General features: G+C 43.1%; 2 non-coding genes and 3 pseudogenes across 2 annotated transcripts; all 5 read left to right on the top strand.

Annotated features, from left to right (window-relative positions):
- Window positions 1-2,067: 2,067 nt before the first annotated feature.
- Window positions 2,068-2,241, top strand: LOC142734379 (U2 spliceosomal RNA; annotated as a pseudogene).
- A 9,032-nt stretch (window positions 2,242-11,273) lies between these two features.
- LOC142734363 (U2 spliceosomal RNA) lies at window positions 11,274-11,473 on the top strand. The gene has a single exon (XR_012880338.1). It is a non-coding gene; the product is annotated as a U2 spliceosomal RNA (small nuclear RNA).
- A 6,555-nt stretch (window positions 11,474-18,028) lies between these two features.
- LOC142734365 (U2 spliceosomal RNA) lies at window positions 18,029-18,209 on the top strand (annotated as a pseudogene).
- A 1,216-nt stretch (window positions 18,210-19,425) lies between these two features.
- Window positions 19,426-19,536, top strand: LOC142734376 (U2 spliceosomal RNA; annotated as a pseudogene).
- Window positions 19,537-20,947: 1,411 nt separating this feature from the next.
- On the top strand, window positions 20,948-21,132 carry LOC142734369 (U2 spliceosomal RNA). Its single transcript, XR_012880341.1, has one exon. It is a non-coding gene; the product is annotated as a U2 spliceosomal RNA (small nuclear RNA).
- Window positions 21,133-27,571: the final 6,439 nt, after the last annotated feature.

Genomic DNA, 27,571 nt, shown 5'->3' with positions numbered 1-27,571 from the left:
CACTTGCTGCCGCTGCCAGTGTTTATCTGCATGGCAGCAGGGCATTTGGGCGTTGCCAGGAAGGCGTTTTTATGTAGATTCCTCCTCTTTCAGCACTGCATTGTGGTGCAAGCAAAAGAAGCAAATCCTGTCTGGCTTCCTCTCCGGCCTTTATTCACCTCCCGTGTAGCTGTGAGTGTGTGAGCCTGCAGGGCCCCATGGAATTGCCTAGAAGTAGGCTGAATCGCTGCAAGGGCTGAACAGCAGTATCGGGCAGGCTCGGGCAACGCGCGGCCCGTTCGGGTTATCGCTTCTCGGCCTTTTGGCTAAGATCAGAGTTTATTGCTCTGGTCTTGGTCAGGGGGTGCGGGTTTTCCCTTGGGAGGAACCAGAGTGGTGATCGTTCTGTGATCGTGGATCGGCAGGTATAGTCAGCATGGATGCAGCAAGGACAACACCGGTGGAGAGAACCATTCGAATTAAGGTAGACCCAAGTGATTCTGGTAAGAACACCGTTGAATTTGTTGGAAGGAAGCTGGTGGTCGACATGGCAGGTATCCCTCTTTATAAATTATTCTGCGTGCAAGAAAACAGAAAGCAAGGATTGTATGATGTGTCCTTTCAAGAAGAAAATGACTGTTTAAATTTCTATGAAGCCTTAAAAGTGAATGCTAACTGTGAGGTTTTGAAAAATGTCTCTTTTGTGCCTCTATTTGCTATGGGAGAGAGGGTACTATTTGTACATGTCTTCAACCCATTTACCCAGCTGGACTTAATCAAGAACTTTTTGAGTTTATATTGCACCAGTGTGAAAGGGGGAACCAAAATGACCAGCTCATTGAAAGTGTTCAATGGAACTTATAAATTTTTCGTCCAGTTTAAGCTGGACCCGGATTGTATTGGTGGAGTTAAGAGCCCTCCATTGTCCTTTTCCATTGCTGGCTATAGAGGATATTTGTATTATCAAAATATGCCAAAATTTTGCCGGTTCTGTCACCAGTTTGTGACTGTGTTCGTAGGACTCTGAGGACAGCAAACGGCTCTGCGGGCAAGGCCATGTCCCGCTACTTCCTCCTTCCCCTCTGGCGAGGTTTTGGCTGGGATAAGTGGGACAGCTCCTTCCCTTACAACTGGCACGCTCCCTGGTTCTACGGAGATGTCGTCCGGTTTGTGAGGGAGCATCAACTGGAGGGTCTTAAGCCCGACTTGTGGAAACCTAAGACGATCCACAAGCACATCAGAGCAAAGGACTCACTGGAGTTTGTTCCAGGGCTTCATGCCGACACGTTGGAGACTGTTTGGACTAACGTGTCATCTGGCAGGTTGACCAACGGGCACAAGGACATTTCATGGATGGCCATCCAGGGAGGACTGCCTCTTAGGTCATTCATGCATGCCCGCAACCTGTGCAAGACCCGGTACTGCCCCAGGTGCCCCTTCACGGAGGAAACATCTTTGCACATTTTCTGGCAGTGCCCCTTTGCACAGGGTCTGTTGAAAGCCTTGGAACACGAACTCAAGGACTCAGTTCCCAGGAACAGACTGTCGTACCGCTCGGTACTTTATGGACTATTTCCTGGGAATACCACGGATGGAGCAATCCAGGAAGCCTGGCGCCTTATGAACTGTTTTAAGGACGCTATATGGTTCGCCAGGAATCGTCTGATTTTGCGGAGAGAGAGTGTGTCCGTCCAGGACTGCCGCAGGCTGATCCACAGCCTGCTCAGAGACTATTCCACCTGGGACAGCCCGGACGTCGATGAGGAAGAGGACTGATACTCCCCTTCCCCCCACTCTCCCTTCTTGTGTGTTGTCTTTCAATAAAGCTTCGGGCCTGTGATTTCCCGCTTCCCTATCCCCTCCTACCCACTCCCCTATCCCATCACTTGTCTGTAATGCTTTGTTGTTTGGCTTTAGTGAATGCAAGAATGTTAGTGTAGCATGTGGTGTAATGTATAGCATAGGCTAGCCTGTACTGTGTATTATACTGTCATGTTATGTTTGACGACTGTTATTATTTATTATTTGCTGCTTCATGGCTCGCGCTGCGTCGCAGTAATGTTTGTATGATGACGATTGATTGTCAATAAAGCATTTTTCAATCAAAAATCTGTTCTTATCAGTTTAATATCTGATACGTCCCCTATCTGGGGACCATATATTAAATGGATTTTTAGAACAGGGAGATGGAAATAGAGCTTGCTCTGTCCACTCCACGCATTGACCTGGTATTGCAGTATTTCCAGGACCGGTGCACCCTTCCCTTATGTGTTGACTAAAATCAGAAAAAAAAAAAAAAACCTGTATAGAGATTGCCCAGTGGGCAAGAGGAGAAAGAGGAAAAGGAAAGAGAGGCACAGAGACAGAAGAATATCCAGAAGCAAGAGGAAGCCAATGAGAAGTTAAGGATAGAAAGGGAGGTGGAGGAGCAAAGGCAGAAAGAAATCCTTGATGCAATATTGGCTGAGGCTGAGCGAGATAGCACGCAGGTGCAGGCAATTGAGGAAACTTTCATTGAGGACATGCCAAGCCCTGTGGTAGAAGAATCTCAGAGGATATCAGAATGGTCTTCCTCTGGAGTGTTGAGTCCAGTGAGAGAAGTGGAGATGTCTTTTCGCCCACAGAGAGTGGGGAACTTTCCAAAAAAACAGAGAATTGAAGTGGTGGAGACGCAAAGTGTGGAGACGGCGAACGCCTTTCAGGCATTGTTTGAGCCGAACATGGAGTATGAGACTAGTGAAGAAAACTCTCCCGGGCCTTTAACCCGGAAAGTTTGAGGGTTCTGCTTTGTGTTTTTTCACCTTTTTCTGCCTAGGGCAGTTATAAAATGTCGTTTAAAATTTTGTCTTCCAATGTCCGGGTGTTTAAAAACCGGGCCAGGAGAGCAGCCATTTTGGAGGAATTGTCTTTCAGTGGAGCAGATTTAATTTGTGTGCAGGAGTGTGGGATAGAGTATATAGTTAAGCAGGAGGAGTGGGGTTTTGGTGCAGCAATATGGTCATGTTCTAGTCACAATAGAAATGATGGTGTTGGGGTGTTGGTTAGGAGTAGCAGGGTGGAGGTTTGTAGCTACACAGTGATTGAGGAGGGGCGGTGCCTGTTAGTGGTTATAAAAGTATGTGGTGTGAATGTGCGTGTAATTAATGTGTATGCGTCTGCAAAAAAGGAAGAGAGAGTGGAGTTGTTTGAGAGAATTAAACTGTTTTTGCCAGGTAGGGAACATATTGTGTGGGTGGGGGATTTTAACTGTGATACTAGAGGGGATTTGGATGTGTCTGGGAATGTGCTAAAGTCTGTACTCACTGATTTTGGATTGAGGGATGTAGTGCACCTGTGTGGTGTTAACCCTATAGTAGATACTTATTATGCGGATAGTGGGAGACACAGCAGTAGAATTGATATGATTTTTGTTTCTAAGGGGGTGATGGGTAAGGGATATATGCAAATGAAGGTAGGATATTCTGATCACGAGTGCATTAAGTGTGAGTTGGTCTGGGATGAGGATTGTGGGAGTGGGAGGGGTTTATGGAAATTGAATGTGAGTTTGTTGGATGATGAGAGTGTTTGTGGAAAATATGTGGATACATATAGGTTTTGGTGTGAGAAAAAAGGTGATTTTGTGGATATAATAACATGGTGGGATTGGGTTAAAGAAAGAACACGTGTGTTTTTTAGAAAGGTTGGTTATAGGAAAGCTGTGGAGAGGAGGAAGAGGTATGAATGTTATAATATAAGGTTAAATTTTCTCCAGAAGGTTAAAAAGAGAGGTTGGAGTGTGGATGAGGAGATTGATTGTGTGAAAAATGAGATGAGGGAATGGTTGTTAGAAAAAGGTAGAAAGATTATGTATCAGTCAAAATTAGATAAATTGGAAAAGGGGGAAAAATGTTCTAGGTATTTTTTCAAAAAAGTAGTGGGGAAAAAGGAGGATTTGGTGAGAGTGTATGATAAAAATGGAAGGGTGGTGAAAGGAAAAGCAGTGTTTTCTGTGGTTGAAAGTTTTTATAAAGAATTGTATGCAGTGAAAGAGATTGATAGGGACTTGGAGGCTGAAGTGGTGAGTATGATTGAAAATAGGGTGGAAGTAATTGAATATGCAAATTTGATGAGAAACATTGAGGAGGATGAAGTAAAGAGAGTGTTGGATAGTATGGCTGTGAATAAGACCCCAGGGGATGATGGGTTACCGATGGAATTTTACATAAAAATGTGGGATGTGATTAAGGATGATATGGTGCAAGTTTATAAATTTATGTGGGAGAATGGTAGGATGGTTGAAAGTATGAAAAGTGGGGTGGTGGTTTTGATTTATAAGAAAGGGGATGTGAATGATGTTAAAAATTGGAGGCCGATTACTTTGTTGAATGTGGACTATAAGGTGTTTGCTAAGCTGATTGCAAATAGGATGAGAGATGTGATTGGTCAGGTGGTTGGGGAGGAGCAAGTGTGTGGAGTGCCGGGGAGGAGGATTAGTGAGAATTTGTGTTTGCTGAGAGATGTGATATGGGATAGCATGGAGAGGAAACAAGTATTGAATGTTCTGTCAATTGATTTTGAAAAGGCTTTTGATCGTTTGGCACATGATTTTTTATTTAGAGTTTTGGTAAGAATGGGTTTTCCTAGTGACTTTGTGAATGTTGTAAGAGTGTTGTATAAAAATGTGTATAGTAAGATTCTCATTAATGGATGGGTTGGTGGTGAGATAAGTGTGTCCCCTGTCTCCGATTGCCTTTATTTGTGCGATTGAGCCTTTATTACAGATGTTTCGGAAGGATAAATGTATGAGAGGTGTGAAGATTCCTGGGTGTGGTGGGATAGAAGTAAAAGTATTAACATACATGGATGATGTGTGTGTGATTTGTGAATCCGATGCTGCGGTAAGGCGTGCAAAGTTGTTAGTTGCTTTGTTCTGTGGGGCATCTGCATTTAGAGTAAATTGGGATAAGAGTGAATGTAAGAGGTTTGGGAACATTCGGAGGAGAGAAGATTTAGGTGTAAAATGTGTGGAAGGAGCGATTCAGATTTTGGGGGTGAAATTTGATGAAAAATTGGATGGGAATGAAAGTTGGGAGGATGTTGGTAAAAAGATTATTAAGAAAATTAATTTCTGGCATTTGAGAGAATTGTCTTTTGCTGGGAAGATTCTTGTGATTAAAAGTGTGATTTTACCAATTTTGTTGTATGTTGCTTTTGTCTTTCCGCCAGGGTCTATGATGCTGAGAAGATTGAATAGAGTGTTGATGGTATTTTTTTGGGGTTCTAAGATGGAGAGAGTGAAGAGAGAGACTGTGAGGAAAAGTGTAAAGAATGGGGGAATGGGGTTTCCTAATATTGAGGTATATTTGGGAGTGAATAGTGTGTTTGCAGTAAGAAGGATGATGGGAGGTGATTGGAAATTTGCATGTATGGTAAGATATCTGAGTGGGAGTGTGTTATGCAGATTAGGATGGATAGGGAGAGATTTAAGAGTGCCGTATGCACTTATATGTCCAAAGTGGTATCTGTATGTGGAAAAGTTTTTGAAAAGCTATGAGTTGTTGGGGAAGGGTGATGTGTTGAGAAATAAAAAAGAGATGTTGAGATGTATTGAAGGAAAAGAAGTGCAGTGTCCTATAAATATGGTGAGAAGGGTGAATGTAGGGAGAGTATGGAAGAGTTTGGAAACGGATGGGATAACAAATAGACAGAAAGAGATTGTATGGCAAAGTATGCATGGAGCGTTGCCTGTGAGAGAGTTTCAAAGAAATCGTGGGATTGGGAGGAGTGAAGCATGTCCAAGAGTGGGGTGTGGAGGGTGTGAAAGTATTTTACATTTATTCTGGAATTGTGATGTGGCTCAGGAAGTGTGGAAGGGTGTGAGTCCTTTGTGTAAAGAGGTGGTTGGGGTTAAAAAACTGACGTTTGAGGTAATAATGTTTGGGTTGGGAATGTTAGATAGGAAAAAACAGAGGGTGTGGTGTATTATGTTAGCAATCATTAAAGAAGTTTTGTGGGATGTAAGGAATTTGTATGTCTTTAGAAGAAAGGAAGTGACGGTAGAAGGGTGTTTGAGGATGATTTTGGATAGAATGTATGTCGTATATTTGTCGGACAAGAAAAGGTTTGGGGAAGCAGATGCAGAGGGTATTTGGAAATTTTTGAAGTGGAGGTATGTAGTTAAAGTATAAATGGTGGGTGGAGTGAAGGGTTTAGACTAAGGTGATGGAATTGTATGCCTTTTTTGTTTAATTGTAAATGTAAATAAATATGTTTAAAAAAAGAAAAATCATTGACCCGATGATGAGCTTAAAGAAACGCACTAAATACAGAGTGTAAGTTTGGTGAAAGTGTTTGAGGTGCAAAAAATATAATGAACTTATATTTTTACCTCTGAGGGTTAAAAAAAAAAAAAAAAAAAAAAAACGCGCGGCCCGTTCGGGTTATCGCTTCTCGGCCTTTTGGCTAAGATCAGAGTTTATTGCTCTGGTCTTGGTCAGGGGGTGCGGGTTTTCCCTTGGGAGGAACCAGAGTGGTGATCGTTCTGTGATCGTGGATCGGCAGGTATAGTCAGCATGGATGCAGCAAGGACAACACCGGTGGAGAGAACCATTCGAATTAAGGTAGACCCAAGTGATTCTGGTAAGAACACCGTTGAATTTGTTGGAAGTAAGCTGGTGGTCGACATGGCAGGTATCCCTCTTTATAAATTATTCTGCGTGCAAGAAAACAGAAAGCAAGGATTGTATGATGTGTCCTTTCAAGAAGAAAATGACTGTTTAAATTTCTATGAAGCCTTAAAAGTGAATGCTAACTGTGAGGTTTTGAAAAATGTCTCTTTTGTGCCTCTATTTGCTATGGGAGAGAGGGTACTATTTGTACATGTCTTCAACCCATTTACCCAGCTGGACTTAATCAAGAACTTTTTGAGTTTATATTGCACCAGTGTGAAAGGGGGAACCAAAATGACCAGCTCATTGAAAGTGTTCAATGGAACTTATAAATTTTTCGTCCAGTTTAAGCTGGACCCGGATTGTATTGGTGGAGTTAAGAGCCCTCCATTGTCCTTTTCCATTGCTGGCTATAGAGGATATTTGTATTATCAAAATATGCCAAAATTTTGCCGGTTCTGTCACCAGTTTGGTCACACTAAGGAGTGCTGCCCTGGGGTGAAGGTGTGCAGGAATTGTAAGATGGCTGGACATGAGGCAGGTGCATGTACGGAACCCCGATCGTGTGATTTGTGTGGTGAAGTGGGGCACCTGTATAGAGATTGCCCAGTGGGCAAGAAGAGAAAGAGGAAAAGGAAAGAGAGGCACAGAGACAGAAGAATATCCAGAAGCAAGAGGAAGCCAATGAGAAGTTAAGGATAGAAAGGGAGGTGGAGGAGCAAAGGCAGAAAGAAATCCTTGATGCAATATTGGCTGAGGCTGAGCGAGATAGCACGCAGGTGCAGGCAATTGAGGAAACTTTCATTGAGGACATGCCAAGCCCTGTGGTAGAAGAATCTCAGAGGATATCAGAATGGTCTTCCTCTGGAGTGTTGAGTCCAGTGAGAGAAGTGGAGATGTCTTTTCGCCCACAGAGAGTGGGGAACTTTCCAAAAAAACAGAGAATTGAAGTGGTGGAGACGCAAAGTGTGGAGACGGCGAACGCCTTTCAGGCATTGTTTGAGCCGAACATGGAGTATGAGACTAGTGAAGAAAACTCTCCCGGGCCTTTAACCCGGAAAGTTTGAGGGTTCTGCTTTGTGTTTTTTCACCTTTTTCTGCCTAGGGCAGTTATAAAATGTCGTTTAAAATTTTGTCTTCCAATGTCCGGGTGTTTAAAAACCGGGCCAGGAGAGCAGCCATTTTGGAGGAATTGTCTTTCAGTGGAGCAGATTTAATTTGTGTGCAGGAGTGTGGGATAGAGTATATAGTTAAGCAGGAGGAGTGGGGTTTTGGTGCAGCAATATGGTCATGTTCTAGTCACAATAGAAATGATGGTGTTGGGGTGTTGGTTAGGAGTAGCAGGGTGGAGGTTTGTAGCTACACAGTGATTGAGGAGGGGCGGTGCCTGTTAGTGGTTATAAAAGTATGTGGTGTGAATGTGCGTGTAATTAATGTGTATGCGTCTGCAAAAAAGGAAGAGAGAGTGGAGTTGTTTGAGAGAATTAAACTGTTTTTGCTAGGTAGGGAACATATTGTGTGGGTGGGGGATTTTAACTGTGATACTAGAGGGGATTTGGATGTGTCTGGGAATGTGCTAAAGTCTGTACTCACTGATTTTGGATTGAGGGATGTAGTGCACCTGTGTGGTGTTAACCCTATAGTAGATACTTATTATGCGGATAGTGGGAGACACAGCAGTAGAATTGATATGATTTTTGTTTCTAAGGGGGTGATGGGTAAGGGATATATGCAAATGAAGGTAGGATATTCTGATCACGAGTGCATTAAGTGTGAGTTGGTCTGGGATGAGGATTGTGGGAGTGGGAGGGGTTTATGGAAATTGAATGTGAGTTTGTTGGATGATGAGAGTGTTTGTGGAAAATATGTGGATACATATAGGTTTTGGTGTGAGAAAAAAGGTGATTTTGTGGATATAATAACATGGTGGGATTGGGTTAAAGAAAGAACACGTGTGTTTTTTAGAAAGGTTGGTTATAGGAAAGCTGTGGAGAGGAGGAAGAGGTATGAATGTTATAATATAAGGTTAAATTTTCTCCAGAAGGTTAAAAAGAGAGGTTGGAGTGTGGATGAGGAGATTGATTGTGTGAAAAATGAGATGAGGGAATGGTTGTTAGAAAAAGGTAGAAAGATTATGTATCAGTCAAAATTAGATAAATTGGAAAAGGGGGAAAAATGTTCTAGGTATTTTTTCAAAAAAGTAGTGGGGAAAAAGGAGGATTTGGTGAGAGTGTATGATAAAAATGGAAGGGTGGTGAAAGGAAAAGCAGTGTTTTCTGTGGTTGAAAGTTTTTATAAAGAATTGTATGCAGTGAAAGAGATTGATAGGGACTTGGAGGCTGAAGTGGTGAGTATGATTGAAAATAGGGTGGAAGTAATTGAATATGCAAATTTGATGAGAAACATTGAGGAGGATGAAGTAAAGAGAGTGTTGGATAGTATGGCTGTGAATAAGACCCCAGGGGATGATGGGTTACCGATGGAATTTTACATAAAAATGTGGGATGTGATTAAGGATGATATGGTGCAAGTTTATAAATTTATGTGGGAGAATGGTAGGATGGTTGAAAGTATGAAAAGTGGGGTGGTGGTTTTGATTTATAAGAAAGGGGATGTGAATGATGTTAAAAATTGGAGGCCGATTACTTTGTTGAATGTGGACTATAAGGTGTTTGCTAAGCTGATTGCAAATAGGATGAGAGATGTGATTGGTCAGGTGGTTGGGGAGGAGCAAGTGTGTGGAGTGCCGGGGAGGAGGATTAGTGAGAATTTGTGTTTGCTGAGAGATGTGATATGGGATAGCATGGAGAGGAAACAAGTATTGAATGTTCTGTCAATTGATTTTGAAAAGGCTTTTGATCGTTTGGCACATGATTTTTTATTTAGAGTTTTGGTAAGAATGGGTTTTCCTAGTGACTTTGTGAATGTTGTAAGAGTGTTGTATAAAAATGTGTATAGTAAGATTCTCATTAATGGATGGGTTGGTGGTGAGATAAGTGTGTCCCCTGTCTCCGATTGCCTTTATTTGTGCGATTGAGCCTTTATTACAGATGTTTCGGAAGGATAAATGTATGAGAGGTGTGAAGATTCCTGGGTGTGGTGGGATAGAAGTAAAAGTATTAACATACATGGATGATGTGTGTGTGATTTGTGAATCCGATGCTGCGGTAAGGCGTGCAAAGTTGTTAGTTGCTTTGTTCTGTGGGGCATCTGCATTTAGAGTAAATTGGGATAAGAGTGAATGTAAGAGGTTTGGGAACATTCGGAGGAGAGAAGATTTAGGTGTAAAATGTGTGGAAGGAGCGATTCAGATTTTGGGGGTGAAATTTGATGAAAAATTGGATGGGAATGAAAGTTGGGAGGATGTTGGTAAAAAGATTATTAAGAAAATTAATTTCTGGCGTTTGAGAGAATTGTCTTTTGCTGGGAAGATTCTTGTGATTAAAAGTGTGATTTTACCAATTTTGTTGTATGTTGCTTTTGTCTTTCCGCCAGGGTCTATGATGCTGAGAAGATTGAATAGAGTGTTGATGGTATTTTTTTGGGGTTCTAAGATGGAGAGAGTGAAGAGAGAGACTGTGAGGAAAAGTGTAAAGAATGGGGGAATGGGGTTTCCTAATATTGAGGTATATTTGGGAGTGAATAGTGTGTTTGCAGTAAGAAGGATGATGGGAGGTGATTGGAAATTTGCATGTATGGTAAGATATCTGAGTGGGAGTGTGTTATGCAGATTAGGATGGATAGGGAGAGATTTAAGAGTGCCGTATGCACTTATATGTCCAAAGTGGTATCTGTATGTGGAAAAGTTTTTGAAAAGCTATGAGTTGTTGGGGAAGGGTGATGAGTTGAGAAATAAAAAAGAGATGTTGAGATGTATTGAAGGAAAAGAAGTGCAGTGTCTTATAAATATGGTGAGAAGGGTGAATGTAGGGAGAGTATGGAAGAGTTTGGAAACGGATGGGATAACAAATAGACAGAAAGAGATTGTATGGCAAAGTATGCATGGAGCGTTGCCTGTGAGAGAGTTTCAAAGAAATCGTGGGATTGGGAGGAGTGAAGCATGTCCAAGAGTGGGGTGTGGAGGGTGTGAAAGTATTTTACATTTATTCTGGAATTGTGATGTGGCTCAGGAAGTGTGGAAGGGTGTGAGTCCTTTGTGTAAAGAGGTGGTTGGGGTTAAAAAACTGACGTTTGAGGTAATAATGTTTGGGTTGGGAATGTTAGATAGGAAAAAACAGAGGGTGTGGTGTATTATGTTAGCAATCATTAAAGAAGTTTTGTGGGATGTAAGGAATTTGTATGTCTTTAGAAGAAAGGAAGTGACGGTAGAAGGGTGTTTGAGGATGATTTTGGATAGAATGTATGTGGTATATTTGTCGGACAAGAAAAGGTTTGGGGAAGCAGATGCAGAGGGTATTTGGAAATTTTTGAAGTGGAGGTATGTAGTTAAAGTATAAATGGTGGGTGGAGTGAAGGGTTTAGACTAAGGTGATGGAATTGTATGCCTTTTTTGTTTAATTGTAAATGTAAATAAATATGTTTAAAAAAAGAAAAATCATTGACCCGATGATGAGCTTAAAGAAACGCACTAAATACAGAGTGTAAGTTTGGTGAAAGTGTTTGAGGTGCAAAAAATATAATGAACTTATATTTTTACCTCTGAGGGTTAAAAAAAAAAAAAAAAAAAAAAAAAATCTGTTCTTATCAGTTTAATATCTGATACGTCCCCTATCTGGGGACCATATATTAAATGGATTTTTAGAACAGGGAGATGGAAATAGAGCTTGCTCTGTCCACTCCACGCATTGACCTGGTATTGCAGTATTTCCAGGACCGGTGCACCCTTTCCTTATGTGTTGACTAAAATCAGATTCCAAAAGTGTTTTTTGTGTTTGCCATTGTTTCTGTCTTTCTGAAGGGATCTCCCCTTTTAATCCCATTATTTCAACACCTGTTGGACAATGCATGAGTGATAATGAGCTAATTGATTAAATGCAATTAATGAATACATTGCCACCTCTTGTTTTGTGTCGTCTGTGTGTCTGTGTTTCCGGCATTTCACATTGGAACAGCTCATTCACATTCCTTGTCTTCTCTCCGCCCTCCCTTTTAGGTAAGTTAAAGAGCTGCACCTGAGCCAGCCACTGATTGATGCAGCACCACAGTCAAATAGTGGAGTGGAGTAGGGGAACAGCAAACAGCCATTAAAGCCGCCCGCCCGCCCGCCACAATGGACCTACCTGTGTACACTAGATGGATGTGATGGAATGTACTGTCGTCCCTACATTTCAAGAAGGAGTAAGAATTGCAGTTGCAACAAAGCCTTGCTTGCCTACAAAGAGAGCAGCAATTTGGATTTGTTACTATGTTACCTAGAAGAATAACAAACTGTGCAAGGATGGAGGTTGTAGGAGCAAGGAGAAGTTGTCTGTAAAGTTGGTGGATGCTTATTTTCCATTTTGCAGTCCCTTGTCTCCCTCTTGTGGCCTCCTGGAGGCAACTAGCTGTGCAAAAAAAGACAGCCTGGCGGCCGGCTGTTGCAGTGTTGCCCTCTCAGGCAACACTGAGTGACTGACTGAGCCGCACCGTCTTATATAAAGTTCAGACGGAACTTTGCACGTGTCATAGTGGAGCCCTGAGGAGCCAGAGCCAGCTTTCTGACATCATAATGGGGCCTCAGAGATAAAAGCCTGGGCCCAGGCAGTGTTGGTCAGTGCTGCTCAGCAGGCAGCACTGGACTGGACTGGATTACAGCTGATACAAGGTATGAAGGAACAAGGGGTGGCTGTGGACATGCACTTGCTGCCGCTGCCAGTGTTTATCTGCATGGCAGCAGGGCATTTGGGCGTTGCCAGGAAGGCGTTTTTATGTAGATTCCTCCTCTTTCAGCACTGCATTGTGGTGCAAGCAAAAGAAGCAAATCCTGTCTGGCTTCCTCTCCGGCCTTTATTCACCTCCCGTGTAGCTGTGAGTGTGTGAGCCTGCAGGGCCCCATGGAATTGCCTAGAAGTAGGCTGAATCGCTGCAAGGGCTGAACAGCAGTATCGGGCAGGCTCGGGCAACGCGCGGCCCGTTCGGGTTATCGCTTCTCGGCCTTCTGGCTGAGATCAAGTGTAGTGCTGGTTACTTGTAGTCAGTGCTGCCTGGTCTTAGTTGGGAGGTGCTCAGGTACCCTCTCTCTCGGCCTCGGGGGATCGTCCAGGTTCGCCTGGACTTCACCCCCGTGCTGCCATTTGGGAGAGAGGCTTAGTCCTGAGCAACGAGTTGCGATCCACATATCCCCCGTGTAGGCTTCGGCCGAAAAGGGGAAAAGCTGCGTAGACGTTACGTCACCAACGGGTGGCGTAACTTTCCTTGAAAACCCCTCACCATGGACGAAAGTCCTGGTGAGATACCGGCGTATGCCCGGATAAAGAATACAATCCGTGTAATTGTATCAGAAGAGAAGGCGACGACCTGCGGCCTGAAGTTCTTGGTGGAGACCGTGCTTGTTGGCATTTTCAACATTCAGAAGCGGGAGATATTGGCGGTACAAGACTATCCTAGGAGAAGAACATACGACATAACTTTTGTACAGAATGGAGTGTTCCAAGATCTGCTGGCGGCATACATGGTAAAAAACGATCCGAGACTGGACGGTATTGAATTTTACGAACATGTGTTGGACATCACTAAGATGATTGTGATAAAAATGTACCACCCCGTTTGCTGATTTAAAAGATGTGATGTCCTTTTTATCCCCCTATTTCAAAAGTGTAAAATGTATTGGCAAAATAATGAACGAAGTTGGAGTTTGGACGTCAAAGTGGAGATTTTTAGTAACTTGTTATAGAGATGCCAATACAGCAGGGGGGATAATGTTGCCGCCAGCACGCTTTAAATTAGGTGATATGGCAGGAGATCTTTTTTATACAGGAATGCCTCCATTCTGTAGAAAATGTCAAAAGTACGGTCACACCAAAGAGTTCTGCGAAAGCACCTGTAGGAACTGTGGCAGCTCTGAGCACGAAGCCAAAACTTGCCCTCTGGGGAAAAGGTGTCGTTTTTGCAGCCGAGTTGGTCATCTATATGCTACTTGTCCCCACAGATCGGAACAACCCGAGGTCCGGCCGAGGCGTCCAGAGCAGCCAGCAGGCCAGATCGCCCCCGCACAAGGAGAGGAACCAAGAGGTGAAGAGGCAGATGACATGGACACCTCCAGCAGACCCCCCCAAACAGGTGACCCAAAGGAGCAAAGGCGGTTTAAGAGAAGAGCCAGTGATCAGCGGACGAAAAAGCCCCCTCAGGAAACGGAGGAGATGGGTAGTTCGGATGAAGCTGATCCGCCTGGGCCGCAGGAGGTGCTGGGTCAGCCTGTACCTGAGGCAGAGGACTCGGGCGGAGCGGCAGCAAGGACTAAAAGGCGTAGGGCGTACTCAGAGGTGGCAGCGGGGGTGCCGATGGGAGTACCTGCTAGAGCGAAAGCAGGGAAACCAGTTGACGCGCCCCCGGAAGCACCAGCTGAAGGTCTCCCCCCTTCTCGCCAGTTGGGGGAGACAAACATAGCTACCTCTGAGGTGACAGAAGTCCCGGAAACGGCCGCGAGTGCGTTTCCTGCCCCTATCGTAGGGGAGGAGGCTGCCATACAATATGCTCCAGAAACCTTGCCCGTGGAGTCCATCTGGGACCCATTTGCGATAAGTGCCTCAGGTATGGCGGGGGGTCAGCTGTCTGACATGAGTTCCTCTCCAATCTCCTCAACTTATACAGTCGGTTTGAAGTCGGAGGGCGATGAGAGTTCGAGTGAGGTCTCTGGTAACGCCGAGGACTGCTGAGGCCACCTCGGGTAAGATTACATAAGACTGTCTCTTTTCCCTTTTCCTCATGGCAGAGTTAGGTGGCATTTCCTTAAATGTTAGGAGCGTGCATTCTAAGACGAGAAGAGCTGCCCTGTTTGACTATCTTTCTATTTTTTCCGCCACCGTTTTTTTCCTACAGGAATGCTGTATCCCACATCGCACGAACTACAACAAATATAAGGAAGACTGGAGACTCGGACCTTCAGTGTGGTCCGGGTCTAACGATTCCAGAGCCGCAGGTGTCGCCATTTTATTTAAAGGGAACGTTTTAATTGACAGTTTTAATGAAATTTTACCAGGTAGAATTTTATTGGTCAAAGCTTTTATAGACGGTATTAGATGGCAGTTTTTAAATTTTTATGGGTCCTCGGACAAGAATGAAAGAGCTAGAATGCTAGAGATTTTACCCCTTTTTTTAAACGATTCAGAGCCACTTGTTTTAGCGGGTGATTTTAATTGTATTTTAAAGGGGGAACGCCGGTTCTCTAACTCAGTAAGCAGGAATTATGACAAAACCTCCTCATTATTAAAAGATATAGTTACTGATTTTAAACTTACTGATGTTTTTAAGAAATGTAATAGCAATTTATCTGCAGAGGCCGGCGTCACCTGGAGCAATGTGAACTGTAGCTCCAGGATCGATTTTATATTCTGCTCTTATCAAGTACTGCCTTTTAAATGTGATCTTAATCCCAATGTTTTATCTGATCATAAATTATTGTATTTTAAAGTTAAAAATGATATTGGGAAAAATACTGTCAAAAAAGCCTGGAAAATGAACGTTTCCCTTTTAGATGATCCGCAAATTTTATCTGATTTTATTACCTTTTATAAGGGCTGCAGACGGGTAAGACATCCAAATATGTCCATAGTCTCATGGTGGGAGAAAATAAAAATAAAAATAAGAGACTTTTTCATAAAAATCGGAAGGAGAAAAGCAAAAGAAAAACAGGATTTTTTTGCTAATTTGAATACCCGTCTGCAGACCCAATACAAGTTCAGAGAACAGGGTATGCAGGTGGAGGAGGAGATTATGGAGATTAGGAAGGAGATCTCCCAGTGCCTGGAGCAGAGAGGTAAGGAAATTGTCTTTCGTTCAAAAATGAAACACCTCGAGGAAAATGAGACCTGCTCCAGGTACTTTTTTAAGAAAATTAACGATAAGCATACCGTGTTAGACAATGTTGATGGAGATACAAACACTGACAATGTTTTAAAAAAGGTACACAGATTTTATGCGGATCTTTTTAATATAAAGCTTGTTAATGTTGATTTGATGAACGACTCATTGAAGGAGGTTGACGCTGTTTTAAATCCTGTCTCCAAAGATTTTTTATTACAGGATATTACGGAACAGGAGATTTTAGATACCATCAAGAGTTTTAAAACAGGTAAAGTCCCTGGCCCTGATGGTATACCCATAGAGTTTTATGTCACATTTTATGGAGTTTTAAAAGAGGATCTCTATTCCCTTTTTACTCAAGTTTTTAGAACAAAAGCCCTCCCGGGGTCCTGGAAGAAAGGTGAGGTGTCCCTGCTTTATAAAAAGGGGGACAAAACAGATATTAAAAACTGGAGGCCTATCACCTTACTAAACGCAGACTATAAAATAATGGCCAAGATTTGCGCAAATAGGCTAAAGGCTGTTATAGAAAAAATCGTCCACTCCAACCAAGTCTGTGGGATACCTGGGAGGAGCATATGGGACAATTTAAACCTTTTAAAAGATGTTATTAGTGATACGAAGGAGAGAAAAGGCAGATTGGCGGTTTTATCTATAGATTTCGAGAAAGCCTTTGATAGAGTATCACATTTTTATCTTTTTAAGGTTTTAGAAAAGATGGGTATACCAGAAGGTTTTTTACAGTCTCTGAAGGCCTTTTATGAAAATTGCACGAGCAAGATTTTAGTAAAGGGTTTTAAGACACAGGATGTCCTTTTAAACTCCGGAGTGAAGCAGGGGTGTCCCTTGTCCCCACTACTTTTTATATGTGCGATCGAGCCTCTACTCTGCAGATTGAGGAATGACAGGCAGATATGTGGAGTCCCCCTGCCGGGCGGGGGGGGACTAGAGGCAAAAGTAGTGGGGTACATGGATGATGTCGCGGTCCTGTGCAGGGACGCCCCGTCACTGCAAAAAGCATTACAACAGATATACCAATTTTGCTGCTCCTCCGGTTTTAAAGTCAATTTTAATAAAAGTAATATTTTAAATATTGGCAACATGATTTTACAGGACATTCCAGTCCCTGTGTCGGAGTCTGTACAGATTTTAGGGGTCTCCTTCAATGAGTCAAACAATGGTTTTATCAGTTGGGACTTGGTGGCACAAAAAGTTAATAAGAAAATTTGTTTATGGAATCTTAGAAAACTGACAATGGAGGGAAAAATTTTAATCACAAAAATGGTGATTTTACCAATTTTATTATATCTAAGTATGGTTTTCCCTCCCCCTGATATTTTATTAAAAAAGATTACCAAGGCATGTTTTACATTTTTATGGAATTCTAGGATGGAGAAGCTCAGGAGAGAAAAAGTGATGTTGCCAAAGCTAATGGGTGGTAAAGATTTTCCAAATATAAAAGCATTTCTTTTAATCCATTTTTTTACACTGTGTCTTAATACTGTTTTTAAGGAACACTACTGGTCTTATTTTATCCGTTTTAACACTGGCTATTTTATGAGGAGGTACGGATGGTTCTCTACTGTTTTAAGCTCGCCATATGCTTTTAACCTGCCAGACCAGTATAAGATTTTAGAAAAAATAGTGAACCTTTTTAACCTAAAAGACAAAAGAATAGAAGATGTAAAAAATAGTAAATATGTTTTAAAGGAAATAAAAGAAAATGTTTTAATAGCCCCCATTAGCAATTTTAATGAAAACAAGTGCAAATTCATCTGGAGCATGGTTAATGCTAAATTCATTTTTAATTCACAGAAGGATCTGGCCTGGAGCTGCGCCCACGAGTGTCTTCCATGCCGGGCATTCCAGCATCGAAGGGGACTGACCAACTCGGCTGCGTGTCCAAGGGGAGGATGCCGCGATGACGAGACAGTCTTACATCTTTTTTGGCAATGCTATTTTTCACAACTGATATGGACAAAAATCCTCCCCTTGATGAAGAAGATAACCGGAATAAAGAGAATTACAAGTGAAGGCGTTTTTTACGGATGTCTGGAGTGCCCAACAAGGACTCAGAAAATTATGGCATGGAAGATTACTAACTGCGTTAAAGCAGCTCTGTGGGCGGCCAGGAATATTCTTTTATTCAAACATGAAATTTTATCTGTGAATGATATTTTAGGAATTTGTTTTTATGAAATGCACAAGTATTATCTTTTAGACAAAAAATTCTCTCCTGTTTTAAGTAGAAAATGGTTTTTTAGCGAATGGAATTCTATAATATGATGCCACCAAGTGCCCTTTTATAAATTGTATGATTTTAATCTGACAATTTGTATTTATTTTTTAACCATTGTTGTAAAATCTGAATCTCTGAAAAAATGTTGAAAAATGTTGATTTATTGTAAAATCTGAAAAATTTTAAATAAACGGTTACCCCCAAAGTTGGGGTAGTCAACTTAAAAAAAATCTGTTCTTATCAGTTTAATATCTGATACGTCCCCTATCTGGGGACCATATATTAAATGGATTTTTAGAACAGGGAGATGGAAATAGAGCTTGCTCTGTCAACTCCACGCATTGACCTGGTATTGCAGTATTTCCAGGACCGGTGCACCCTTTCCTTATGTGTTGACTAAAATCAGATTCCAAAAGTGTTTTTTGTGTTTGCCATTGTTTCTGTCTTTCTGAAGGGATCTCCCCTTTTAATCCCATTATTTCAACACCTGTTGGACAATGCATGAGTGATAATGAGCTAATTGATTAAATGCAATTAATGAATACATTGCCACCTCTTGTTTTGTGTCGTCTGTGTGTCTGTGTTTCCGGCATTTCACATTGGAACAGCTCATTCACCTTCCTTGTCTTCTCTCCGCCCTCCCTTTTAGGTAAGTTAAAGAGCTGCACCTGAGCCAGCCACTGATTGATGCAGCACCACAGTCAAATAGTGGAGTGGAGTAGGGGAACAGCAAACAGCCATTAAAGCCGCCCGCCACAATGGACCTACCTGTGTACACTAGATGGATGTGATGGAATGTACTGTCGTCCCTACATTTCAAGAAGGAGTAAGAATTGCAGTTGCAACAAAGCCTTGCTTGCCTACAAAGAGAGCAGCAATTTGGATTTGTTACTATGTTACCTAGAAGAATAACAAACTGTGCAAGGATGGAGGTTGTAGGAGCAAGGAGAAGTTGTCTGTAAAGTTGGTGGATGCTTATTTTCCATTATGCAGTCCCTTGTCTCCCTCTTGTGGCCTCCTGGAGGCAACTAGCTGTGCAAAAAAAGACAGCCTGGCGGCCGGCTGTTGCAGTGTTGCCCTCTCAGGCAACACTGAGTGACTGACTGAGCCGCACCGTCTTATATAAAGTTCAGACGGAACTTTGCACGTGTCATAGTGGAGCCCTGAGGAGCCAGAGCCAGCTTTCTGACATCATAATGGGGCCTCAGAGATAAAAGCCTGGGCCCAGGCAGTGTTGGTCAGTGCTGCTCAGCAGGCAGCACTGGACTGGACTGGATTACAGCTGATACAAGGTGTGAAGGAACAAGGGGTGGCTGTGGGCATGCACTTGCTGCCGCTGCCAGTGTTTATCTGCATGGCAGCAGGGCATTTGGGCGTTGCCAGGAAGGCGTTTTTATGTAGATTCCTCCTCTTTCAGCACTGCATTGTGGTGCAAGCAAAAGAAGCAAATCCTTTCTGGCTTCCTCTCCGGCCTTTATTCACCTCCCGTGTAGCTGTGAGTGTGTGAGCCTGCAGGGCCCCATGGAATTGCCTAGAAGTAGGCTGAATCGCTGCAAGGGCTGAACAGCAGTATCGGGCAACGCGCGGCCCGTTCGGGTTATCGCTTCTCGGCCTTTTGGCTAAGATCAAGTGTAGTACTTTAGGGTATTGCCTTGTTTCTTGGTCAGGAGGTGCCCTGGTACCCTTTTCCTTGGCCTGGGGGGATCGTTTCTCTTAGGAGAGACTTCACCCCTCTGTTGCTATTGGGGAGGAGGATTAGTCCAGGGCAACGGGGAGCGATCACTTGCCTGGCATTTAGGTGCTGAAGGTATTATCTTTGGATTTCGTTTGGATTTCGTTGGATTTTCGTTGGATCGTTGGCTTCTATTGCGGCAGGATGGAGGAAATTCCTGACTACATGCGGACTCGGAATGCGGTTCGCTTCTCTATGGAGGAATCTGGAGGACAAGGCAAGGACTTGGAATTCCTAACTAAGGTACTGTTGCTTGGTCTTTTCCAGTTGGAGAGACAATGGATTTTGTCTGTAATGGACTATCCAAGAAGAGGATGTTTCGACGTCACCTTTCATACGGAGGACATTTATTTGAAATTTCTGGACACTTTGAAGGAGAAGAAGCAGGATCCAAGACTGGTTGGTGTGACAGTAACACCACACTTTGTTCCAAGTAAAAAGTTGGTGATTGTCAAAATGTTTTCACCTTATGTAAATAAGGATGACATTATGTGGTTTCTCACTAAGTTCTGTGAGGAAGTGGTGGAGAAGGGTAAGGTCTTTAATCCGTTTGGATTCTGGACAGGTAAATGGAAATTCCTGTGTAAGTTTAAGGCAGTTGGAGAGGCTGGAAACTTATTGCTTCCTCCAGCACGCTTTAAAATTGGCAGTGCAAGTGGGAATCTGTATTTCTTTGGAATGGGGATTTTTTGCCACAATTGTAAAGAGTATGGGCATGAGAAGGAGAATTGTGGAAAAATAATTTGTACAAAATGTTTTAAGGAAGGTCATAAGTATAATGATTGTGAGAAGGGCAAAGTGTGTAACATGTGTAGAGAAGAAGGGCATGTGTTTAAAAATTGTCCAAAAAAAAGTATAAGTGAAGCAAAGGAGGAGAGTAAGAAGACAGTTAAAAGAAAGGAAGTGATAGTTAACAGAAAGGAAGAGAAAGTTACCCCACAAAAAGAGGATAAGCCACAGAAAAAGGGAGGAGCGGGGAAAAGTGTTGAAGTTGGAAAAAGTGATGAAACAAAAAGGAGAAAAATTGTGGAACAAAATGTAGTTTCAGATGAAGATAGAGCAGAAAGAGACAAACTAGTAAAAGACGTGGAGGGATTAAGAGATAAAATTAATTTTGAGAAGGTTCGGAGGCGGGTACGAACCTGTTTGAGAGGGAGTGTACCGGATTTTCTGGAGAGATATGAAGTGCCAACCTGGTTGGCATGTATTGTAAATTTGGAATGGGACGGTCAAGATCTTCGAGAACATCTTGTGGATATGCTTGGTGTAATCGCTTTAAGAAACGGTTTGTTTTATTAATTTTACTTTAAAAAAAAAAGAGAGAGAAATTAAAATTATATTTGGTTTTTTCATAATGATGATCAAGTCTTTAAATTTGAAGTTTAAAATTTAACTCGAGACGGATCTGAGTGGAAACCTTATCTGTTCTTATCAGTTTAATATCTGATACGTCCCCTATCTGGGGACCATATATTAAATGGATTTTTAGAACAGGGAGATGGAAATAGAGCTTGCTCTGTCCACTCCACGCATTGACCTGGTATTGCAGTATTTCCAGGACCGGTGCACCCTTTCCTTATGTGTTGACTAAAATCAGATTCCAAAAGTGTTTTTTGTGTTTGCCATTGTTTCTGTCTTTCTGAAGGGATCTCCCCTTTTAATCCCATTATTTCCACACCTGTTGGACAATGCATGAGTGATAATGAGCTAATTGATTAAATGCAATTAATGAATACATTGCCACCTCTTGTTTTGTGTCGTCTGTGTGTCTGTGTTTCCGGCATTTCACATTGGAACAGCTCATTCACATTCCTTGTCTTCTCTCCGCCCTCCCTTTTAGGTAAGTTAAAGAGCTGCACCTGAGCCAGCCACTGATTGATGCAGCACCACAGTCAAATAGTGGAGTGGAGTAGGGGAACAGCAAACAGCCATTAAAGCCGCCCGCCCGCCCGCCCGCCCGCCCGCCACAATGGACCTACCTGTGTACACTAGATGGATGTGATGGAATGTACTGTCGTCCCTACATTTCAAGAAGGAGTAAGAATTGCAGTTGCAACAAAGCCTTGCTTGCCTACAAAGAGAGCAGCAATTTGGATTTGTTACTATGTTACCTAGAAGAATAACAAACTGTGCAAGGATGGAGGTTGTAGGAGCAAGGAGAAGTTGTCTGTAAAGTTGGTGGATGCTTATTTTCCATTTTGCAGTCCCTTGTCTCCCTCTTGTGGCCTCCTGGAGGCAACTAGCTGTGCAAAAAAAGACAGCCTGGCGGCCGGCTGTTGCAGTGTTGCCCTCTCAGGCAACACTGAGTGACTGACTGAGCCGCACCGTCTTATATAAAGTTCAGACGGAACTTTGCACGTGTCATAGTGGAGCCCTGAGGAGCCAGAGCCAGCTTTCTGACATCATAATGGGGCCTCAGAGATAAAAGCCTGGGCCCAGGCAGTGTTGGTCAGTGCTGCTCAGCAGGCAGCACTGGACTGGACTGGATTACAGCTGATACAAGGTATGAAGGAACAAGGGGTGGCTGTGGGCATGCACTTGCTGCCGCTGCCAGTGTTTATCTGCATGGCAGCAGGGCATTTGGGCGTTGCCAGGAAGGCGTTTTTATGTAGATTCCTCCTCTTTCAGCACTGCATTGTGGTGCAAGCAAAAGAAGCAAATCCTGTCTGGCTTCCTCTCCGGCCTTTATTCACCTCCCGTGTAGCTGTGAGTGTGTGAGCCTGCAGGGCCCCATGGAATTGCCTAGAAGTAGGCTGAATCGCTGCAAGGGCTGAACAGCAGTATCGGGCAGGCTCGGGCAACGCGCGGCCCGTTCGGGTTATCGCTTCTCGGCCTTTTGGCTAAGACCAAGTGTATTTATACAGGAGGTTTTTAGTCAGAAGGTGCTCAGGTACCCTCTCTCTCGGCCTCGGGGGATCGTCCAGGTTCGCCTGGACTTCACCCCCGTGCTGCTATTTGGGAGAGAGGCTTAGTCCTGAGCAACGAGTTGCGATCCCCCCCCCCAGCCCTTTGGTGTGTCTCCTTAAAGCCAAAGGGCGCAGCGCAAGCTGTGCGGTACCGACCTGGCCACGCAAATGGCAGGCGGACCTGATGCGGTGCCGGTATACGCCCGGTTGAGGAATACTGCAAGATTTATCTTGGCAGAGGGTGGAGGCGGTCCTCGTGGTCTCAAGTTCCTTGTCCACGATATTTTGGAAAAGCGGTTGGCGGTCCACAAGAACGAGATTTTGGCGATCCAGGACTACCCAAGGCGTGGAGTGTACGACGTGACTTTTATGGGAGAAGGAATCCTCCGTGATGCCATGGGAAAAGCTGAGAGGCAACAAGGTGAACTCATGGCCTTGGGAGTCCAGGTAATTGAACATGCTTTTGAAGTAACCAAACTCGTAGTGATTAAAATGTATTCCCCATACGTGAAAGATCAGGAAGTGGCGGCGTTTCTTGCTGCATACTTTAAGAACGTTAAGCTGCTGGGGAGAGTTATGAACGAGTGCGGTGTGTGGACCGTCAAATGGAAATTTATTGTTACGCTAATAAAGGACCCCTCCACCCAAGAAACGAAGCTACCACCTGCTCGTTTTAAACTTGGGAATGTGAATGGCGACCTCTATTTCTCAGGAATGCCAAACTTCTGCAGGGCCTGCGGTACCTATGGACATACCAGTTTTAACTGCGATGTCACCTGCAGGAACTGTGGAAGTAAACAACACACAATGAGAGAATGTACAGAAGAGAAAAAATGCAATTTTTGTCAAAAAACTGGTCATCTTTATTATGCTTGTCCACATAGGTACCGAGGCGAAGAAGATGAGCAACCCGAGGTGCCCCCACGTGCTCCACCAGCAGAGCAGTCCCGTCCTCAAGGAGGAGAACAAGCTGTTGCGGCGAAAGAGCAGAGAGGTACCTGGGCTTCAAGAGTACGGCTAGCCGAAGCCAAAACAGGTGCCTCTCAGCCAGCGACCTCAGGGGATAAAAATGAGCCCAGCGCCAAGGAAAAACGGCAGGCCAAGAGGAAGGCAGAAAAGGAGCAGGCCATCGATGAACCTGTGGCATCCCAGACGGCTGGTTGCTCAGGCGGTGCCGGGCCTGCTCCTAATCCTGGGTCTCTAGAGACCGACTCGGAAGGAGAAAACTGGGTACAGGTGGGTCCCCGTAAAAAGGGGAAGCAAGAACGTGCCAGTAGGAGGGAGACAGGGGAGGAGCAGATGGATACGTCCGTGCGGAAAGATGTGGCTCCTCCTGGGACCCCCTCCTCGCCTGCACTGGTGAGGAGGACGGGCACTGCTCCCTCCGTATTATCGGACACCCCGCCATGCGCACAACCTCCCCCTCTAGACCGGCCTTCACGGGCCCAGGGGGGAGAGGCGGGGCCCTTGGGGGACCCACCAGACATGGACCCAGTCGGTCAACCGAGAGAGACCCAGGTGAGGCTGTGCGAGTCTGGGCTCCCCGTGTACGAGGTGAGTGTTGCTGGCTCAGCTCTCAGCGACAGTAGTTCTTCTCCTGCCTCGTCCCTCTTTTCAGTTGAGTCGGATGAGGGCGGGGCCATGAGTTCAAGTGAGGTTTCGGGTATTGCTGGTGGAGGAGAAATCTGATTTTAAGTACGCCTATTATTTATTATTTTAAAAACAGAATTTTGCTTTAACTCTCCACGATGTCTGAGCTCATGGGAATCTCCCTCAACGTGAGGGGCGCCAAGTCAAAAGTGAGAAGGGTTGCTCTCTTCAATTTTTTATCTTGCCTGGCAGCCTCTGTATTTTTCCTGCAGGAGTGCGGCATTCCCCATACAATGAGATATGAAAATTACAAAAAGGATTGGAAGTATGGTCCATCCGTCTGGTCTGGATCCAACGAGTCCAGATCAGCAGGGGTCGCCATTCTTTTTAAGGGAAACGTTTTAATTGATTTTATTCAAGAAATCTTACCAGGACGTATTTTAATGGTTAAAGCTTTTATTGATGGTGTAAAGTGGCAGTTTTTAAATTTTTACGGATCACCAGAAAAGAACGAAAGAGCGAGGATGCTGGAGATTTTACCGCTTTTTATCAACACATCTGAGCCTTTTATCCTCGCAGGTGATTTTAATTGTATCCTGAGAGGAGAACGCCGGCTTACCAACAGTACGAGTAGGAACTATGACAAGGCCTCTGGACTGCTCAAGGATATCGTGACTGATTTTAAATTAAAAGATATATACAAAGAATGTAACAGGAGCAGTCCAGAGGAAGCCGGCGTTACCTGGAGCAACGCCACCTGTAGCTCCAGGATTGATTTTATCTTTTGTTCTGAAAATTTACTGCCTTTTAATTGTGAAGTTTTAACCAATGTGTTTTCAGATCACAGGCTTTTATCTTTTAAAGTAAAGCATGATCTTAATAATATTGTATGTAAAAAGTCCTGGAAGATGAATGTTTCCCTTTTAGACGATCCACAGGTTTTAGCAGATTTTATTGAATTTTACCAAGAAAGCAGGCGGGTAAGAGACACACGTACTCCCATCAGTGCATGGTGGGAGAAAATGAAAAAGAAAATAAAAGATTTTTTTATTAAGAAAAGCGTGGCGAAAGCCAAAGAGAAATACGCTTTTTTTAAAATTCTCAATACCCGTCTGCAGACCCTGTACAAAATGCAAGATCATGACATAGACGTTAAAGATGACATCACCAATTTGAAAAAGGAGATAGCCCAGTGCCTGGAGCAGAAAGGTAAAGAGATTATATTCCGTTCAAAAATACAACATGTGGAGGAGAACGAGACCTGCTCCAGGTACTTTTTTAAGAAAATAAATAACAAAAAGGCAATTATCAAAAATATAGAAGGGGTGTCAGATGTACAGGGTCTTTTAAGTAAAGTTCATGAGTTTTACACTGACCTTTTTAATGTTAAGACTGTGGATCATAATTTTATGCGTGACTCACTGAAGGAGATTACTACTGTTTTAGACCCTGTCTCCCAGAATTTTTTATTACAGGAGCTGACGGAGCAGGAGGTTTTAGAAACTGTTAAGAGTTTTAAAACAGGGAAAGTTCCCGGACCGGACGGTATACCCAGTGAGTTTTATGTAAAATTTTATGACATTTTAAAAGAGGATCTTTTTAACCTTTTTTCTGATGTTTTTAATTCCAAGATGCTGCCTAAGTCCTGGCGGAAGGGTGAGGTCTCCCTGCTGTATAAGACGGGTGACATCGCAGTTTTAAAGAATTGGAGACCAATAACCCTTCTAAATAGCGACTATAAAATTATGGCTAAAATATGTGCAAATAAATTAAAAGCCATAATACCCCACATTATACACTCTGACCAGGTGTGTGGGGTGCCAGGCCGCAGCATCTGGGATAATTTAAACCTAATAAAAGACGTGATTGAGGACACGAGGTCTAGAAAAGGTAAATTAGCCATTTTATCTATAGACTTTGAGAAGGCGTTCGACCGTGTCTCTCATTTTTATCTTTTAAGGTTTTAGAACGTATGGGTATACCTGAAGGATTTTTATTATCTATTAAAGCCTTTTACAGAGAATGCACCAGCAAAATTTTAGTGAATGGTTTTAAGACACAGGACGTATTTTTAAACTCTGGGGTGAAGCAGGGGTGTCCCTTGTCCCCACTGCTTTTTATATGTGCATTGGAGCCTCTGTTATGCGCAATTCGCCGCGATAAGTGTATCCGTGGAGTCCCCCTGCCCGGGGGAGGCGGCGTAGAGGCCAAAGCAGTGGGGTACATGGATGATGTGGCGGTTTTATGTAGGGACGCCCTGTCGCTTCAGAGAACCCTTAGGCAAATCGAGTTTTACTGCTGTGCTTCCGGTTTTAAAGTAAACTTCAGCAAGAGTCATATTTTAAACATAGGAAGCATGGCTCTTAGAGATATACCGGTTCCTGTGTCTGATAATATTAAAATTTTAGGTGTCTCCTTCAGTGAGTACGACAATGGTTTTATCAGTTGGGACATGGTGGCGCAGAAGGTAAATCAAAAAATATGCATGTGGAACATGAGGAAGCTTACCATGGAGGGAAAAATTTTAATAATTAAAATGATAATTTTACCTTTGCTTTTATACTTAAGCATGGTTTTCCCTCCTCCCACGGTTTTATTAAGAAAAATTACTAAAGCTTGTTTTACCTTCTTTTGGAGTTCCAGAATGGAGAAACTTAAACGTGAGACGGTAATGAAAATCAAACCAAAGGGTGGCAAAGACTTTCCAGATTTTAATAGGTTTCTTTTAATCAAGTACTTTTGTTTCTGTCTTAATTCTCTTTTTAAACAACATCATTGGTCTTATTTTCTACGTTTTAATACTGGGTTTTTTATGCGAAGGATGGGGTGGTTTGAAATTGTTTTAACCTCACCTTATGCTTTTAATCTACCAGCAAATTACGTGATTTTAGAGAAAATAGTGGCCTTGTTTAATTTTAAAGGGAAAAATTTTAATGACATGATAAACAGTAAGAAACTTATAAAAGACATAAGAGGAAATGAAGTCGTCACTAATATTGAAAATTTTAATAATGAACGCTGTGCTTTTATCTTCAAAATGGTTAATGTGTTTTATCTTTTTAATACACAGATGGACCTGGCCTGGAGCTGCGTTCATCAATGTCTTCCATGCCGGGCATTCCAATTCAGGAGAGGATTCACGAGGTCTGCCGTCTGTCCGAGGGAAGGCTGCCAGGCTGAGGAGACAGTGCGTCATATTTTTTGGACTTGTGATTTTACAAAACATATTTGGATAAAGATATTCCCTCTAATGAAGAAGATGGCAGACCTAAAGGACTTGAGTTACGAAATGATTTTATATGGACTCTTTGGATGCCCAACCGCGAACCAAAAGACTATTGCATGGAAGACGATGAACTGCGTAAAAGAAGCTCTGTGGAAGGCCAGGAACATCCTGATTTTTAAGCACGATGTTTTATCTGTTGACGATGTTTTAGGTCTTTGTTTTAGCGAGATGTACATTTATTATTTATTAGATAAAAAAAGAAATGCCACCCTTTCAAATAAATGGTTTGTA

This window comes from Rhinoderma darwinii, unplaced genomic scaffold, assembly GCF_050947455.1.
Source record: "Rhinoderma darwinii isolate aRhiDar2 unplaced genomic scaffold, aRhiDar2.hap1 Scaffold_974, whole genome shotgun sequence".
Taxonomy (NCBI): Eukaryota; Metazoa; Chordata; class Amphibia; order Anura; family Rhinodermatidae; genus Rhinoderma; species Rhinoderma darwinii.
Note: the sequence above shows the minus strand (reverse complement) of the source record. Positions and strands in the feature narration are given on the sequence as shown.